The 17533-nt window shown below is 44.1% G+C and overlaps 1 protein-coding gene across 18 annotated transcripts in view; it reads right to left on the reverse strand.

Moving 5' to 3' along the window:
* CAMK2G (calcium/calmodulin dependent protein kinase II gamma) overlaps window positions 1-17533 on the reverse strand; it is a 133884-nt gene that overhangs the window by 66514 nt on the left and 49837 nt on the right. The gene's annotated exons all lie outside the window — the stretch shown is intronic.

A 17533-nucleotide genomic window follows, 5' to 3' on the forward strand; every position in this document is an offset into this window, starting at 1 on the left:
ACACACAAAATGGGAAAAGGAACTGCTTCCACTCCAAAGAAACACTGCAAAAGAAGGGCAGAGTAGGAGGTAGAAATACACAGCTCCTGCTACTGCACAGCCAGCACATGAAGTAGGGAACTCTGCCAGCTTCAGTGAACTGTAAAGGTAACCATACTTCAGAACCCATGGACAGACTCGCTGGTGAAATGCTGATCACGCACTTAGAAATCTCCAGGCAAGAAGTTCTGCTCAAATGCTAAGTTTGCTTATTCCAGCCCAAAGGCAGCATCAGTTCAAGCACGACATTCATCTGGATTAAAGAAAAATATCAAGGAGAGTAAAAAATGTGTGAGTTCAAGGAAAGGAGAAGTTGGAGCAACTCTGCCTTTCTCAGCCAAGAAGCAGGGGGCTTTCTAGCCCCTGAGACTTTTCACTGCAGCAGTGGTTGACCCCTGAATTTACACCACAACACCCCCATCTTCTCCAGTGAAATGCTTACCCTGGACAAGCACAGATTGACTGAAAGGAACTGAGGGAGACAAAAATCTTTTAGGCAGCCCTGGCAGCTGCTAAAATCTAGAGTTTTGTGGAAGCAGATGCCTAGAACAAGACAAGAACATCCTGTCCTTGGATTTCCCATTCCAGCCATCTGAAGAACATAGCAAAGGGAAGTAGCAGCCCCTGCCCACTCTTGACATTTTCTCTCTAGCATATCTTCAGCACAGGTGTGACTCTGCCTCCCTGTGACACACAGACCTTCAGGAGTAAGCAGAACCTTTGGCTGGTTGGACTACTCAAATAGATCACTGGTAGGAATGCAGCACCCTTTGATTTATAGGAACCCTACTAGAGATCCACTTCAACACAACTGCACTGCACTACTCTACCTGAAAATTGCCAGTTCAGCTCCTTGGTATATGCATCATATTCCCTTCTCTCTATAAAGAAGGCTTTGGGCATTTGTTCTCTTCCCCATGAGCAGAAGACAGAGACTGAGCCAAATCTCAGCACAGAACACTTTTCTCTCCCAAGCTGGGAATAGAAGCTCAGGGCATTGCACGATTCCTGTCTTCTTTTCCACTGCTGAACTATAGAAAATGTCCCAATTAATACTTTATAGGGCTGAGATGTGCTTACATCCTCATCTGCTATTGTTCAGGGATGGGGGAAGGTAAATTACTCCTTTCATCTCTCCTTCCTTCTCAGTCCTGAAAATTATTGTTGTTGTTGCATATATTTTAGAGTTCTATGCCAGAACCACTCTCCAATAAAATACCAGGCAGCAAGAAAGCCTGGAGAGCTTCCATGCTCCTGAGGCCTTGGTGCAGTGCAAGCACTTTTTCATCTGCATTGGTTGGGAGGGGTGGGGGTGTCTTTGCTTCCCTTTTAGCAGCATCTCTCACAAATCAAGTTTTGCAAAACACAGTTGCAAAGTAACAGACAGTGCTGCACACTCTGCACTCAGGATAGATTCTCACAGCAGGACAACAGTTTAAGATAAAATATCCACAGCCTGCTCGTATGCTTCAGCCTTGCAAATTCCCCACTTTCCCCCTCAGCTCTACTTGGAACCCCCACAGAAGGGGATCCTTCATCCACCCAGATCACGTTGCCCTCGTGCACAGCTATACTTGCTGAGAATCTGTTCCCAAGTACAAGGACACAGAGAAGCAGACAGCAAAAACAGCTGAGCAAAGGGGGAAGAAGAGGCAAGAGCTCACCACGTGCTATTCAGCTACCAAGTCCTGACAGTCAGGACAGACAGCTGACAGGAGCAAGGCTCAAACAAAATGACATAACCATCAAAATGCCATGGGAGATGTAAATCAAGAGCAATTGCTCCCCTGAAATCCTACACCATCGTGCAGAGGGAGGGGAGCTGGCAGGGCAGCTAGTGTTCATGGGCAGCAGCCACACCAGAGCTTGTGACAAGAGGTCACCACCCCACACCCCATCCCTCCAGCACCACACAGCCTGGCCAGAGACCAGAGGAGGAGTACAGCACTCCGGTCACAAGGTACAGGAAACTATTTCTGGTCGGGGGGAAAGCATACCATACTCTTCTGTCTCCAGGGCAACAAAACAGGCTAACTCAAGCACAACTCCCAGAGAAAAAGCACACTCCAGCCCCGGGAGCACCAGCCCGCAGCAGTCAGCGCCACAACTGAGAGCAGCGAAAGGTCAGGCTGGGCGGGTTTCCTGCCGCGAGTCCTAGAGGATCACAGCTCCTGCTCCTGCAGGATCACTCGTCCTGTTCCAGGCAGCACCAGCACACAGCCCAAGCAGTGCCTTGATAAATGCTCCCCCATCCCCAAAGGTCTTCATCACCCAGTGGCCTTTGGCATGATCTAAACGTTCCACTTTTATCAAATCAGCACCAGAGTCAATTTGGTAGTTGTGGGGAACAGCCTGGTACCTAAATGCATAAGGAATAAAAACAGAACCTCAATTTTCTACCTTACTCTGGTCTAACAAAGTTTTATTCCCAGTAGGAGACAAAACATCTAAATTTTTTTAAGTCCAGCAGAGCAGTAAATGTGTTGGCTTTAACACTTCTCTCATATAGGGTCTCTCTAAACTTTAAAATGCAAAGTAGTCTCAACTGTATTAAAATAACAATGAAAAGATCCCTTATGTACCAAGAGCTTGCAAAGAAATAATTTCTCTTCCCTCTGTCCTAAAGATAAAACTTATTTCTGCAAGTCATTTATGGAGTGGAGGTGTTTATTCCTAATGCACAGTGGAACAATACCTTATAGCTAACAGGAACACAACACATCTAACCTACCTTACAGGATTCTAGGCCTCGGACATTTGGCCTATTTCCCACCTTTCACAAAACTGTGAAATTCAACCAGTAATTTCCATAATTTACCTAAAACAAAGTATATCCTCTAGAAAACATAAGGGTTCACATTCAAGACTTCAAGTGGTAAATAAAGTCATACACCCACAGAAATTACTCCAAATGTTAGCTATCCTTCCTGTTAAAAGTCGGCACTGCTGTTCCAAGTCTGAATTCATCTACCTTCTGCTTCCAAATATTGGATTTCATTAATCTCTTTTCCTGCTATGTTACAGAGCTGTCTAGCCCTGAACAATAGCTGATGCTTAAAACTTAAGTACAGGATATTACAAACACTCATCTAATATTCATTTACTGTTTTCCAGCCAAAAAAAAAAAAAAATAATCTTGCTATTTGGAAAATTATTCTATCTGCAGTCTGAAGCAATGAGTATCTACACAGACAGGAAAGTGCAGTCTATGTATCTCTTTTGTAGCAAAACTTCAAATGTAAACACTTGGGAAGATGGTAATTGAAAACAAGAGAAAACTTGCTCATGTTTGATACACAAACTAAGGTGTGAATATCTATTTATCTTTATCAGTCCTTCATACAATATGATTTTTGTATCTCTGTTTAGCATGTAAACCTACATTTAACCCAAGTACCTTTGACATCATTGCTCTGCAAACACAGCACTGTCACTCTAGTGATGTTACTGCTGGGTTTCTTTAGAACACACATGATGAGAAAATGTCTTTTAAAAGAATTGAGATTTCTTTGGGATGGGTTTTGATTTGGCTAGGAATTTACTTTAACAGAAAACAAGAGTGGCTGTATTAGCATCATTTGTAAGAGTTATGGACCTATAAAAATGAAAGTGCTGCATTTTACACAAGCATGCAGTCTACTCACTGAGGCAGGACTCTTCATGCACAATGGGTGGACAGAAACGGCTGTGCACGATCAGTAAAGTCACTGCTGTAAGAAACTAACTGGGAAGGTTAAACCAACAACCCTGCCTGAGTACAGAAGACAGCTGACCAATACCATCATAGTTTGTCCTGATCTTTCACAATGCATCAAACTTCAGCAGATACTCAGGATAACTTGATGCTAAAGAAAGGTGTACCCAACAGAAATAAAATTCAAACACCTGGAAATCTCCAGCAGAGTGTGGAATATGACTGGTTTTATATTGATGCACATTTCTTACTCTTTGCTAAGAAAATAATTTTATTGTCTGACCAGTTCTGTCTGATATCCCAAGGATGTGGTGGCAGAGATGTATGAATAACATGAGACCAAATTTCTGGGCTCCATTGTTCTCCAAGGAAATAGTTCCCAGCTCATCCTCACCAGGTCTTTCTCCTAACCCAACACCTGGAGAACATTTTCAGACACTGACAGGGTAGAGGATATCTACAAATCCCAGTCATCTAGAGCTGCAAAGTGAGAACATTTACATAACAACAACAACAAAAAGATGAAGAAAAAGTTCACTGTGTCTAATCAGCCTGTTAGGAAGCTGTTTGAGCAGAAGGGGCTGCCAGGTGAGCACAGGGAAACCTGTCTGCATGGAGCTGACGTATGCTTGTGAGAGGCAGAGCCTGAAGAATGACTCCTACCACAAACCCAAAAAGGAGATTAGTCCCAAGTAGCGGGGGTGAGGGCCAAACCCGAGCCAGAGAGCAGGAGGAGCTGGTTAGGTGTCAGGAGCCAACACTGCCACCCTGCACTGGCAGCACAGCCCAAGATCCCTCCGACTTCAGACAGAGGTGTGATGCCCTGAGTGACTCCTGCTCCCAAGAGATGCACAGAGGGGTTCTGTTGCAGCTATGGGCAGCTGCCATGTGAACATTCTCCAGCCACAGCTTTGCCATAAGCTCCACAAAGGATCACTGGCCAGGGAGTCTCAATGAGAAGTGCCCTTTGTGAATCCCATCCCCTCCACCTGCCTAAGGAACACCGAAATTGCTCTAGGAACAAATGTGAGCAAATGCACACCTATTTCAGGTTACTCCCTCTTCTGACAAGAGGAAGTAGAAGCCAGCATTAAAAACTAATTGAAATACCAGACAAAACAATTATTGACATAAACAAAGATGTATCATTAAAAGTGATTAATTTCACACCTACCAGAAAACAGTGTAAAAACTTAATTCTAATATACTTTCTTCAACAAGAATCAGAAACACAGCACTGTTTCAAAACAGTTCCCTGTGCAAAGGACTACATCTACTGCAGCATTTACTGGTTTACTTTACCAAACTGCAGTTATACTGAGGTCTTGTGGCTGAGGCTCACTCTTTACTTAGTACACCTCCCTTAAGAAAGGAAAAAGGAAAAGGAGAGTAGGATAATTTTTAGCAGCCTAAATTTTAGCCACTTCAATGAAAAGGGAGATTCTTTCCTAAAGCAGTAAAAAGAAGCATCAAGAAAACTATCACTTAGATGTGAATCAGCTCTGTGATAAGAATCTATGTCATGAAATAAAAAACAGTGTTCCTCCCTTTACAAATGCATAATCTTCCTATTTTCAACCGCAATATACAATCTGCTCAATACTGCAGTCCACCTCTCTTCATCCTGCATTAGAACCATGCTCTGTCCTTGCTGTTAAAGGAGGCTTGCAACTATCATTCCTGTGGGAACGAATTCTAGATTACATTTCTGAGAAAGGGAAGAGTCCGGAAGAAGAATCAAACTCAAAGCAATAAATTCAGTTTGATTGCTGTCATCATGCCAATTCCGGGAGATAGTCAATTGGTGCCAGCTGCTAGGATATCATTTGAGTTGCTTCAAGACAGAAATCGAATTTACATCAAATACATTTTGTAGTGCGAGACTAGTGTGAACCTTCAGGTTCCTTCATGCTTGTTTAAATTTAAATTTCCTCTCTGAAACATTCCCAGCAAAAGAGAGCTAGTTCCCTTATTCTGCACCTCAAGACACAGACTTTTCCCCATATTCTCTTATTTTTTTCCAGCAAGACTGTACCACAGAACAACTGAGATGTCTCGGCATTTGCAACAGGGTAGCAGAGGACAGTATGCCATACCACACAACCACCTTAAACAGGAATACCAGCAAGTCTCAGACTGACACCACTTCCCCATCTGCAGAATTAGTACAAACAAACATAAAAAATCATCCTAGGCCTTAGGAATGACCAGAGGTCCCCATCGATTCAGTATATCCTTTCTGACAAGAGCTAAGAGCAGATGCCTAAGGAAAAATGCAAAGAAAATAAGCATATAATGATCCCTCCCTTTTCAGTGTTTCTACATTGCCATCTCAAAGATCAGCTACAATTAATAAATCTGTAGAAGCATACTACTGCCATTGCAGGCAACATTTCTGAAAGCCAGAGTCTGTTTTCCAGCCTCTCAGTGCAGAATGATCCCACTGCCACGATGTCCCAAGTGCGGGGGCGGACGGGCTCCCCCACCCAAACAGCTCCTCCAGCATCTCTGCTGTAGCAACTGTGCAAGCACCACAAAGTCACCGAGGGGAAGACACGTCTGGAGCCAGCATGTAAAGATGAAAGAGCCAAGCTCCACTTTTCTCAGCCAGTGACAGCTAGAGAAATAAGACAGTGGCAAAATCCTCATCACTTGCTTTCAGCAACAGACAGAAGGAGGAGGTTCAAGTGACAACATGACACAATAAACAAATATAAGATTTCTTTCAAGAAACGCTGGCAAACATATTTTCTGAAAGCCTTTCCTCCAGTAAAACCACTAACATAACACCTTGTAACAGCCTTTACCCATGCTCTCACAACTTCCCAGAAACAAACAACTCCATGTGTAATAGTGTAATGCGACCCCTAACAGTACGTATGCACACTGATCTTAAAGACAACCTAAAGTCCACACAGTTGGTCACACACACTAGTTTACACACATTAGCATCTGTGAACCCCTTCGTATTACTATACTGGAAAACCAAAACAAACAAATTAAAAGGAACAATCTACACAAACTTAGCACAGTCTCCACTCTTCTGTTCAAGTAATGCAGAAATTAGACTTTGAACACCACAGAGTAGAAGTCAAGATGGTTTAAGTAATTCTATTTGTATCTCAAATGAGCACCCTGAAGAGTGGGCCAAGGCAATTTATTCTCTTTTCCTGCATTTCATTACCTTGTACTTACCTTGCAAAGATAATCTAATTGAGGGCAGATATTAATATGTATACAACAATGGCAAAAACAAGAAAAACAGTTATTAAAAATACCTAGAAGAGAGGAATCTTTTTTAAAAAAGTCATAGTGTACACCTTTGACATTGCACTTTTTATACCTGTTGTCACTCAAAGCTGCCTTTTCTATTCACATGTATATTTTTCAGTTTATCAGCTAACAACTTGTCCAAAAATTTTCTCTGAATTATCCAGCAGGTGGACCTGGTAAGGGAAAGAGAATTCCTATCCACTTGTTTTTAGTAGGAGCACATACACTGAGTAGTACCTACTGTACACCTTATAAAGCAAACCAGCACCAATGTGCACACCAAGAGGAAGTGGTGAGCTTGTGCTCTCACAGCCACCGACAACTTTCCAGGAACTTCAAGAGTCAAAGGAGGTCAAATTAGTGAATCAGCACAGGCTCGCTGCTATAGGTGAGAGCGATCTCTGTCGCAATTAATGATGTGAGCACACTAAGTGTGCTTAAGCCTAACATGCCATTCTTTGCCTACAAAGGCACAGATAAAGCCATATTGTGTGTTTTCATTATCTCAGAGAGAATGTTAACCGTTTGCTTAGGTTCTTGCCTAAGTTTGACCAAAGCCGCACTGCAAAGCGACATGAAATACAACCGAAGGTGATTCAGGAAGCAGAAGGAGCAAGCACCCCAGCCATCCACTGCAGATATAGTCCTTGGCTTCAAACTTGAGATAAACTCAGAATCTGCTAAAGGGAACTCATTCTGACCTTGCTACAGTACCCAGGGAAGTGTTTTGTAAACCCCTTCATGAGACATCCCTCCACAATACACACTGGCCCCTCCCTACGAGCCACAGGCACCCCCTGCTCTTCAGGCTGTTTTAAAAGCTTTATTCTTCCCAGTCTTACTCAGCAAAGTACAATGAGCCAAGCAGAACCCAGTGGACTCAGCTGGAAGCCCTGGTGTCAATGCAGGCACTGGGAAATAAGCCACCAGCATGACTGTACTAGGAGAGTGGAGGATACCTGCCTACAGAACAACTGACCAAAGAGGCCAAAGCACCACTGAGGCCCCAGTCAGAGTGTTCAATAAAATCTGACATGATATGCATGTTATCTCATGTGTGAGCCCTGTTTGTGGTCCACGTTTCTCAGGGCTTATCAGTCCCTGTTGCTGGCAAGATAAACATCTCTCCATCTCTCCAGTCATCTTTCCCATGCTGCCAGTGGGATATACAAAGCCTGTGCCAACTCTGCTTTATTCTGCTTTATTATTATCTGCTTTTCCCATCAAATATTTACTTTAGTTGCTAAAAAACAATGAAGAATTTCCAAGAGCCTCTGACTTGAATTTCATTCCCCCTCTTTTTCCCTGCTAACCATCAGTTTATTTCACGGCACTATGATGGAGGCATGTCATAATAGGAAGTACCCTTCCAGGTTTGATGGTGAATGAGTAGGAAGGAAATGTTTCACCTCAGAGGTTGCCTGCAAAGCTGTGTGCTAGATTAACACCTACAGCCACAAAGTTGGGATCTACAGTCTGCTGCAATAATTAAGAGTTCTACAAAGTGACCATTAAAATTACCCATCACTTACCAACTCCACCACTTCTATTGGCTGCTGCAAAAAATGCTGTTTCTTGCTTTACAAATTTCTTCCTTGCTCAAGGTGGGATGGAACACAAGGAAATTCAGTGCTGCAGTGGGAGGTACTGGCAACCATTCCTGCAGCAGCAGATTGTAGCTCACCTCTGAAGGAATACATCCTCCAGCTGACAAGAACAAAAATGCAGCCACCTTCCTCCTAATCTGAGGCAATGGAGATCATCAACCACAAATGCTGTCAGGCTGATAGAAGCACAGCAAAGGGCACAAATTATTTTATTTTATCTGCTGTGGCCAGGAGGCATTAGTGTACCCATCACAGCCCTGACAGAGGAAGAAACATGGTGTAATTGCACACCCCCTTAGAATGGTGCAATTGCCCTGCTGGCCAGCCTGGCACATTGGGGACATTTGCTTGAAGGTCCCCACTAAGTGTGTGGTGAGTGTAACAGCTTATTTTAGCGCTTCTTGGGCATATTACCATGGGGTACAAACACAACTAGCAAAATGAATGGAGCTTTCAAACAGAAGATGCTGAGCTGCCCAGCTGTGAATGATCAAACAGCTTCCCCTTTCTTGCACCAAACCAGAACAAAATGACTACAACTCTGTCGCGGTCATTTCAGAATGTGCATCTTGCAAGAAGACCTTCAGTTCAGAGTAGTTGTGTAGCCCAGCTCTCAAAGCACAGCCCCCCACACCGTGTGCAACAGAGCCCTCCCTTCCCTTGTCCCTGCCCCACAGGCAGCATGCACATCTCCTTCCCCTGCTAAGGCTGTGTGGTTCAGCACATTCTCCTCTGCCTCCCTTAGCTTGCACTCTCCTCTGTGGCCCCACATCCTCCCAGTTTTAACAACTCAGGGAGAGACGGAGACATCCCTCTTCCTTTTGATGGCAGCCCCAGTCCTGCTCTCCCATCCCCAGTTTCCCATCTGCAAGGGCACCATTTATTTTTTTTTTTAACTGCATTTTACAAGTAAATCACGTGCTCAGCTGCTAGTTTGGGTGCAGAGCCAAGAAACACGCCGGTGTATGGGGGAAGATGGGGGAAGGGAGCTGATATATTTTTTGTTTCATGTGAGCAGCTTACCAGAAACTTCACTGAGACCAAGAGCAGATCCTCCACCAACACTCCTCCTCCACCACAGCCCCTTCCCCCAGATACTCTCACTGTAGAGGTGCAGAGCAAATGCACAACAGGAGAATCTGGCAGCTCACATGCCTACAGCAAACTATCATGTCCAAAAACAGGTGTGGCACCAGTTTTGCATCCCAGCAGACCCACTGAAGGCATCCATTCAAGGAGCTCATCTCTCCTACAAAGGCTACGGCTCCCACAGAGAAAGGGAGAAGTTGTGGGTTAGGAGATGCTGAGGCAGGAGGCTGCAGTAACAATGCTAACTTACACAAACACACCACAATATTTTGGTTAGAAAGTTGAGGGGAGTGTTTCAGATCCAAGAGGCTGGCTGCAGGATGCATGCTTAAATAAAGAGCATCCCAACATGCTCTCACAGAAACATTGGGAGGGGACAAGTGTTTTTTTTAAAGAAATACACAGTCTAAAATTTAGGTGGGTTCTATATGCTTTCTGCAATGAGATGGACAGGATAATATGCATGGCAGCATCTCTTAGCTCACACAGAGCTGTACAATAATATATTTCCTTAGGTGCCCTCTGGAGACCTCTCTTGAATTACCCCTAGACTTATAAAGCACAAGCAGAGATTTGGAAAATAGAATTTTTGGCAATTTCTAAAAGACAGATAATTAAATGGTGGAAAAAATATGTTAGAAAACAAACAAAATATGCTCATAAATGAACAACTACTTCCATGGTACCTTTTTTTGGAGAATCTCTAGGTGTCTAACAAATATTTACTTGTAAGGCCACAAAACCCTTGAAGAACAAGGTTTCTTTCCCTACCTTTAAAGAGCTGGAGAAGAAAAGTAGAGGTATCTAACCAGAGAACATGTCACTGACAAGTCTGTGAACAAATTCAGATCTTTGGAATCTGAGTCTTTCACTACCTTGTTTTTCATCCCTCTGCAGAAAGAGAAATGAAGATGAAAACAATGCAGTTCAGATCTAATGGATTTTGAACACTCAAAGCAAAAATTGATAGGGGCAGCATTAGTACTGCTGTGATACCTCATCATGTCTCACTCTGAGAAGCATGAAATCTGACTTCAATGGCATGCTAGGACCTAAGGAATTTTTATTATGACGTCTGGTGTTCAGAATTGGAAAAAATATTTTTCTTTTTAAAAAAACCCCATATTTAGTCTCTTTGGGTACTGCCACCCAACAAAGACTACGTTGCATTTGACAAGAGCACAGCCTGAAAATAGCTTCCTTCACATGAAAGCTCCAGATTTGGACAATCTGGTGTGCACAACAGCTTTAAAGTGGTCACCCTGTTCCATTACCATGCTTGCTCTCAGATTCTCAGGGAATGAGGCACCTGACTTGCACCTTTTTCCAAAAAAGCAGCTGTTATGCCACAGTTTTGATTTATTCTCTGGCTAAGTTAATTTCTTGTTTTGATCAGTGCTTAATGCTCCTGGCTAGATCAGTTTAGATCTTCTTTGCCCGGAGGCATTAAATGCTGCTACATTACCGTAATACTAATTTTAAGGTCATCTACAGCTCCCTCGTAGCAAGCCTTTTGCTGTGATTTGGATCTAAATTATGTGGTACATTTTGGCACTGAATTGTACAGCACCACATCAAGTCAACAGACACTTAGCAAATCTCAAGAGATGGTCAGATTTACTGATTAACAGACAACACACCCAGAACATTCTCACTGATGAAGTCCACCTCACCACAAAGAAAGAAATAAAGATGAGGGATTGAAACCATAGCCCTCATGCTATCTCAGAGTACACAGCTCTGTAAATTGCTGCCCATCTGAGGCAAAAAATGAGAGGGGAAAGGGTGGTGTGTCAGATGGAGAAAGAAAACGCAGTGGAACAGTTATTAAAGTACTAACACTGATGTCTACAAAGGAACTTTCTCTGTTGAGATTCAGTTTTAATGAGGTGGCGGTTAAGATGTCGAGCCAACATGTCTGAAGACTAAACCCTCCTTTATCTACAGAACACATAAGTGAGAAGAGTGGCAGAAAAAAACTTCTCCACACTACCCACCAGGCAGCCTCAGCTTTGACCTAAAAGGAACACTTCTGCCATACAAATTATTTTGACAAAGGGGTTGAATTTCAAGTCCAGAAAAGACAGCAAAGCATGGTCTCTCCTATGGCCAGTGCTCGGGGAGCCTTCACAGTCCAGTATGAGCTCTGTGGAGCACAAAGGTGGGCTGTAGACCGCAGCACTCTACCAGGGGGTAGAAGAAGCTTCTGAACAGACACCATTCACAGCAGACAGTACAGTAAAAAAATGTGTCCTTATGCTTACTTTTTTTGTTATGCTTACTTTTTTTGTTATGTTTACTTTTTTTGTTATCTCTACCTGGATAGCTAGTCTAGCAAAATAAGACTTGGGATCTTGCTCATCCTATCACTAAAACTGCTATCTTCATATCTTCATTTCAAGGGGAACGCTAGCAAAGGTGATCCCTGCCCCTTCCTAAGCCTCACCCCTTTTCTGCAGTTCTTCTGTCAAGCAGTGTATCCAAACAGCACAGTCCTTCAGCACAGCAGGCAGAGGACAACTACAGGTATTCTGTGAAGATACTGCTGCAGCCCCAGCACAGAAATACATAACTCACAAGCTCACACACAGCTGAGGAGCATGGAATAAAGCAGTATGGCTGGTTACCTAAAATAAGTAACTGGCTAAATATTCACCTGTGCTGTAGGACTGGTCTCTGCAGAAAAAGAGGTTCCTGGGTTCTGTGACCCAGAAGAGGAGGGGAGCAGTGGCAGAGCAAGCAGCACCGTTCAGGACTTGGGGACAGCAAGTCTCCCAAGCCGCTTACATCTAACACAGCCAGGATACGAAGTGACAGCAGCCAGCGGGCAGGAAGGCCTAGAAAGCATGTCCTCCAGGCCCTGGGAAATGCAAGCATAAAATGTGCTTCTAAAAGAAAAACATTAACGGCACTTGTAGACAGGAAGAGAGACAGGAGACAAAGACAACTAAAGAAGTGTCCAGAGGGAAGACAAAGCCACATGTATGGAGCATGGGAAGGACAGAGAACCCACCAAAAGGGGCAGTGTAAGGAAATCTGAATCATATGAGATGAGAAATCCCAGCTCAGAGATGAGACTTGGTGAACGGGAGTAAAGGGCAGCACAGTGGCTGTCCCAGGCAGGCTGCTGTTCTTCATGCTTCTTCAGCAGCCTTACTGACCATATCATCCACAGTTAAACAGAAACTAAGTCTGACTACTTCTGATTAGTTTAGCAACTGTTATCATCACAAACTAATCCGTTTTTCATTTTACAATTATTTCAACAATTTCCTATTCTTCACACTGTACCCGTATTCACTCCTCCACCACACACTGAAACATGTTTCTCTGTACAGCTGGAGCAAAGCTGTAAGGACCCTCCAGTCCCCACAGCCAAGGAAGTGCCTGGAGAGGGCACTCAGCCTAACCACAACAGCCACCATCCAAAACTGTGACCATGCTGTTGGCGGATAAGCTTAGGAAGTTTCTGCCTCCAGCCCATTTGCTTGTTCTCACCTCCTCAGCCAAGTTCAGTGCCAGATCAGCTGTTTGGGTGACAGCCCTATGAGCAGGGAAGGAGAAGAGAGCAGCAAAGGCAATTTTAAGTCTTCTCTGAAGTCAGTCAGCTTTGAAAGCAGTTGATAAAATTAACAACCCTAACAGAAACTGCCCACTGCAAACAGCAACCAAATAAAGCTGCTAGTTCCCAAATGGCTGATGACCAAGCCACAGCTGCGCCGGGGGGAGGAGAGGGGGAAAGCGCGCATGAATCCTCGAGTGAGTCACTCACTCCCTGCATCCCTGCTGGCCTAGATAAATGCTGCTGCCAGTCGATGATGGGTGCTGCAAACCAACTCTTAAGCCCACAGCATCCCCACTGCTCATCTCCTGGTGGGCACAAAGCCTGCACTGAGCAACACCATTCTTGTGCAACTGGGCAAGCAAGAGAGCTAGTTACAACCACCATTAGGGCTCAGAGGGTTCCCATTCGGCTGTGATCAACTTCTACATCTCTTCTTGCCCTTGTTCCTGCTTTCAGGAATTGTCCCTCAAGGGCTGAGATCCCAGGCAGGTGAGGATGCATTATAAAGCTCACCCATTTAGGCAGGGAAAACACTGAAAAAAGCGTGAAAGCCAATAGATAATAAAAATAGTAATAAAGACACTGTGTAGGAAGTTGCTTTGAGTCCCTGCACTGGCATTAGTTTGCTTACAGTGCAGGCTACTCGCTTGTACCATCTGAGCAACAAGTCCTGACAGACCACATCAGGTCTGCCTTACCTTGATACAGAACTTTAGGATGCAGGCAGAATTACCCAAAGCACAAAATGCATCAGAATTAAGAGCAAATCCTATCTAGGCTGTACCATGTGTAACATGTCCACTAGAGATGCACCAAGGACACAGAACTGGTCTAAAACAGACACTGCAGCTAGCTACATCTCTGTGAGACAAAGCCTCAAACACTGTAATACTGAGGCATCACAGCTGCAAATCCTGCAGTCAAGTCATTCAGTGAAGGAGTTTAGCAAGTCCTGTACCCAATGCAATCCCTGTGGGAGAGCTATTGAAGTTTTACTGTCCTCACCCCCTGAGAATGTGACAGATTTCTTTACTCTGGTTTCCCAAGTGTACAAATACACCAGAAGGAACAGGGCAAGAAAAGGATAAGAATCTCAAAGGAACAGAGTCTTAATTAGCTGCATCTACAACACTGGTGTACATGCTGGATGCTAAGGATTTCAGAAACAGAAGCTGGCTAGCTCATTCCAAGAAGAAAAGGTCAGGCCACAAACTCCAAGTTTCAGACTAACAATGCTATGTTTTTCAATTTTCTAAATTCTACTTTCTGTGTCACACAGTTCTGAAAACTTCCCTCATGACTCTTGGTTGTGAAATTGCAAAACAAATGGGCAAAACACAGTTGTACTCACAGTTTAAACTGATCAAGACTGCACAGGAATCTCCTCCAAATCATTATCACAAGTATTCCAGATAATCAAAAGAAATAAAAGAATATCCTTCATCTAATCCATCTTTCCCTCTGGCCTGAAGATATATCTTACAGTGATTTTCACACTCCCTGCCCCAAAAACCCCCATCATTTTAGATGAACCTGTAAAATTTCCTGGCCTGTAACTTTTAACACATGATGGGAGGATTACAGTGTTGCCACACATGGTTAAAATCAAGGAATATGCAAGAAGAGAGAGCAGCACAAGGCAGCAAGTAAGGTACTGCACATGGCACCCAGAGCATGTTAACAACAAATCCTACCAAGTACACGTACATGCAATAGCTTCATAAAGGGTCACTGATATAACTTAATATTGACAAAAGGTCAATGGATTAAACTACTTGTGCAGTCTTTATACAGCTCCCTATGCAGGTGGAATTGCTTGAAAGCTTTGATGGCAGGTTTCTCTAAAGAAACTGCAGCCTAAACAAGCGTATCTGAGCTTCTTTACTGCATTACTAAAAAGCGAAGAGGAAAGAGATGATAATTTCTACAGCCTTCAGACCAACACAGCACACACTGAGAAACAGAAAGAGATTAAATAAAACAAGAGTGGTCAAAACACGAAATGCTGTGTATTGTACCCTAAGACAGGCAAAGCAAACTGACTTACACTAGTCACAAGCACTCTGTCCAGTCTCCAGCTGGGTACTCCAGCTCACTGGCTCTTCTGAGGCACCCAATGCTGCTGCCTATTCCAAGAAAACATCTGGCTAGCAATGCCAATGTGCCAAAAACACAGGCTAGCCCAAGATAATGATGTATTCATGGGGCTTCTAAAGTCTCCTGAAAATGCAAAAATGTCCTGCCTTAAAAAGTTCTGTCTTCCACCCAGCTCTAGCAAAGGTATCCTAAAACAGCAAATCCCTGCTTTAGAAGAAAATGGTCCAGGGACTAAATGAACTGTGGAGAGGCAGAGAAAAGCATCTTCCCATTATATTGAGCTCATGTAAAAATACAGCAATGGACAAATCAACCAGTGGACTTAGAGACCTGGGAATACTTCTTTATTTTCTTCTATCGGTCAGCTTGGTCCATCCAATACCACTCTAAAATCTAATCTCTGCTTAACTTCCCTAAGCATCTGGCCCCTGAGCACAGAACATACACCACGTGCCCCACTGCTTATACATCTGTGATAGAGGCAGATTCATAACAACTGGCTCAGGTCCTGCTTGTGCAATCAATCACACTTTGTCACATTTAAGAGTGGCATTTCTTTAGCCTAACTCTGAAGCCTAGGGCAAGAGACTGCTCACTGAGCTGTCAAGGAGACCAAGTATTCAGAGATAAAAGGTCTGTGGGAGGAGCAAGCCACTGGGATTGCTGAACCTGTGTACAGGCTGGGTGATGAGATGCTGGAGAGCAGCCCTGCAGAAAGAGATCTGAGGGTCCTGGTCGATGGTAAGCCGAACATGAGTCAGCAGTGCCCTGGCTCCTTGGCCAGGAGAGCCAAGGGTGTCCTGGGGGGCATCAGGGACAGCATCAGCAGCCGGGCAAAGGAGGGGATTGTCCTGCTCTGCTCTGCTCTGCTCTGCTCTGGGGTTTCACCTTGAGTGCTGGGGGTAGTTTTGGGCACCATATTTTAAGAAACATGTAAAGATCATCCAAAGAAGCACTGTGAAGATGGCAAAGGGCTTTGAGGGGAAGGCTTGTGAAGAAAGGCTGAAGTCACTTGGTCTGTTCAATCTGGAGGAGACTGAGGAGAGACCTCCTTGCAACCCACAACTTCCTTGTGAAGGGAAGCAAAGGGGCAGATATCGATCTTTCCTCTGGTGACCAGTGACAGGACCTGAAGAAATGACCTGAGGCTGAGGGGAGGTTTATGTTGGATAGGAAAAGGCTCTGCACCCAGCAGGTGGTTGGACCCTGGAACAGGCTCCCAAGGGAAATGGTCACAATACCAGCCTGACAGAGTTCGAGGAGTGTTTGGACAATGCTCCACGAGGTCTCTCAATGAGACCTGGTAAGACTCTTGGGGATGGTCCTGTTCAGTGCCAGGAGCTGGACTTCAATGATCCTTGTGGGTCCCTTCCAGCTCAGGATATTTGGTGATTCTATGATTCACTTCTAGAAGCACTCCAGAGACCTGCGAGTACGGCTGTGGGCAGGAGCAAGCAGCTACCCTGCCACAAGAGCAGCAACTGAGGTCAGTGATAAGCTGGATATAAAGAGGGGGTGGGGAAAGGCCACAGTGAAGACTTGGTGTCATACCAGGACAGACAGAGAGAGCAATCAAAGAGAACAAGTTTGATTGATGATTTGATGGAGGGAAGGGCAGGATGGGAGCTGCAGAGCAAAACAGAAAAAATGAGGCATGATCCTGCCTGACAAAGGACAAAACAAAACAGAGCAAATTCTGAAAAATTCTCCTTTGTAATACTGCAGTGACATGTGCTTTAGCAACATAGAACTGCCAGAGGAATGTTACACAGGCTGGTTTGCACAGAGCAGGAAGGAGGAAGATGGACTTGATGGCCTTCTCAAAAGAAGACGCATGGTCAAGTACTGCTCTTCTTTGATCTCTCCAGAAAGCTCGCAAGGCAGAGCTGGAAGGACAGTATTTGACAGCATCTTTTCCTATCCTTGTTGCTTTGAAAATAGAAATATATCTGAGGTGCAAAACAAACTGACCCAAATTACAAGCAGTTTTCTAGATTTCTTTTCAGAAAAGGTCAATGTGAGAAGGTCAGATAGGCTTTTATGGAATCTGCTTGCCAAATCAAGACAGCACTCAAGAGCAGTATTGTTCCAAGTCTCTTACAGATCTGTCTCCAATAATGAATAACCTTTGAGAACATGGAGACAATTCAGAGTAGGGTTCGGAGAACT

The sequence above is a fragment of the Cyanistes caeruleus genome, chromosome 8 (genome assembly GCF_971803275.1).
Source record: "Cyanistes caeruleus chromosome 8, bCyaCae1.hap1.1, whole genome shotgun sequence".
In the NCBI taxonomy this organism is placed as follows: Eukaryota; Metazoa; Chordata; class Aves; order Passeriformes; family Paridae; genus Cyanistes; species Cyanistes caeruleus.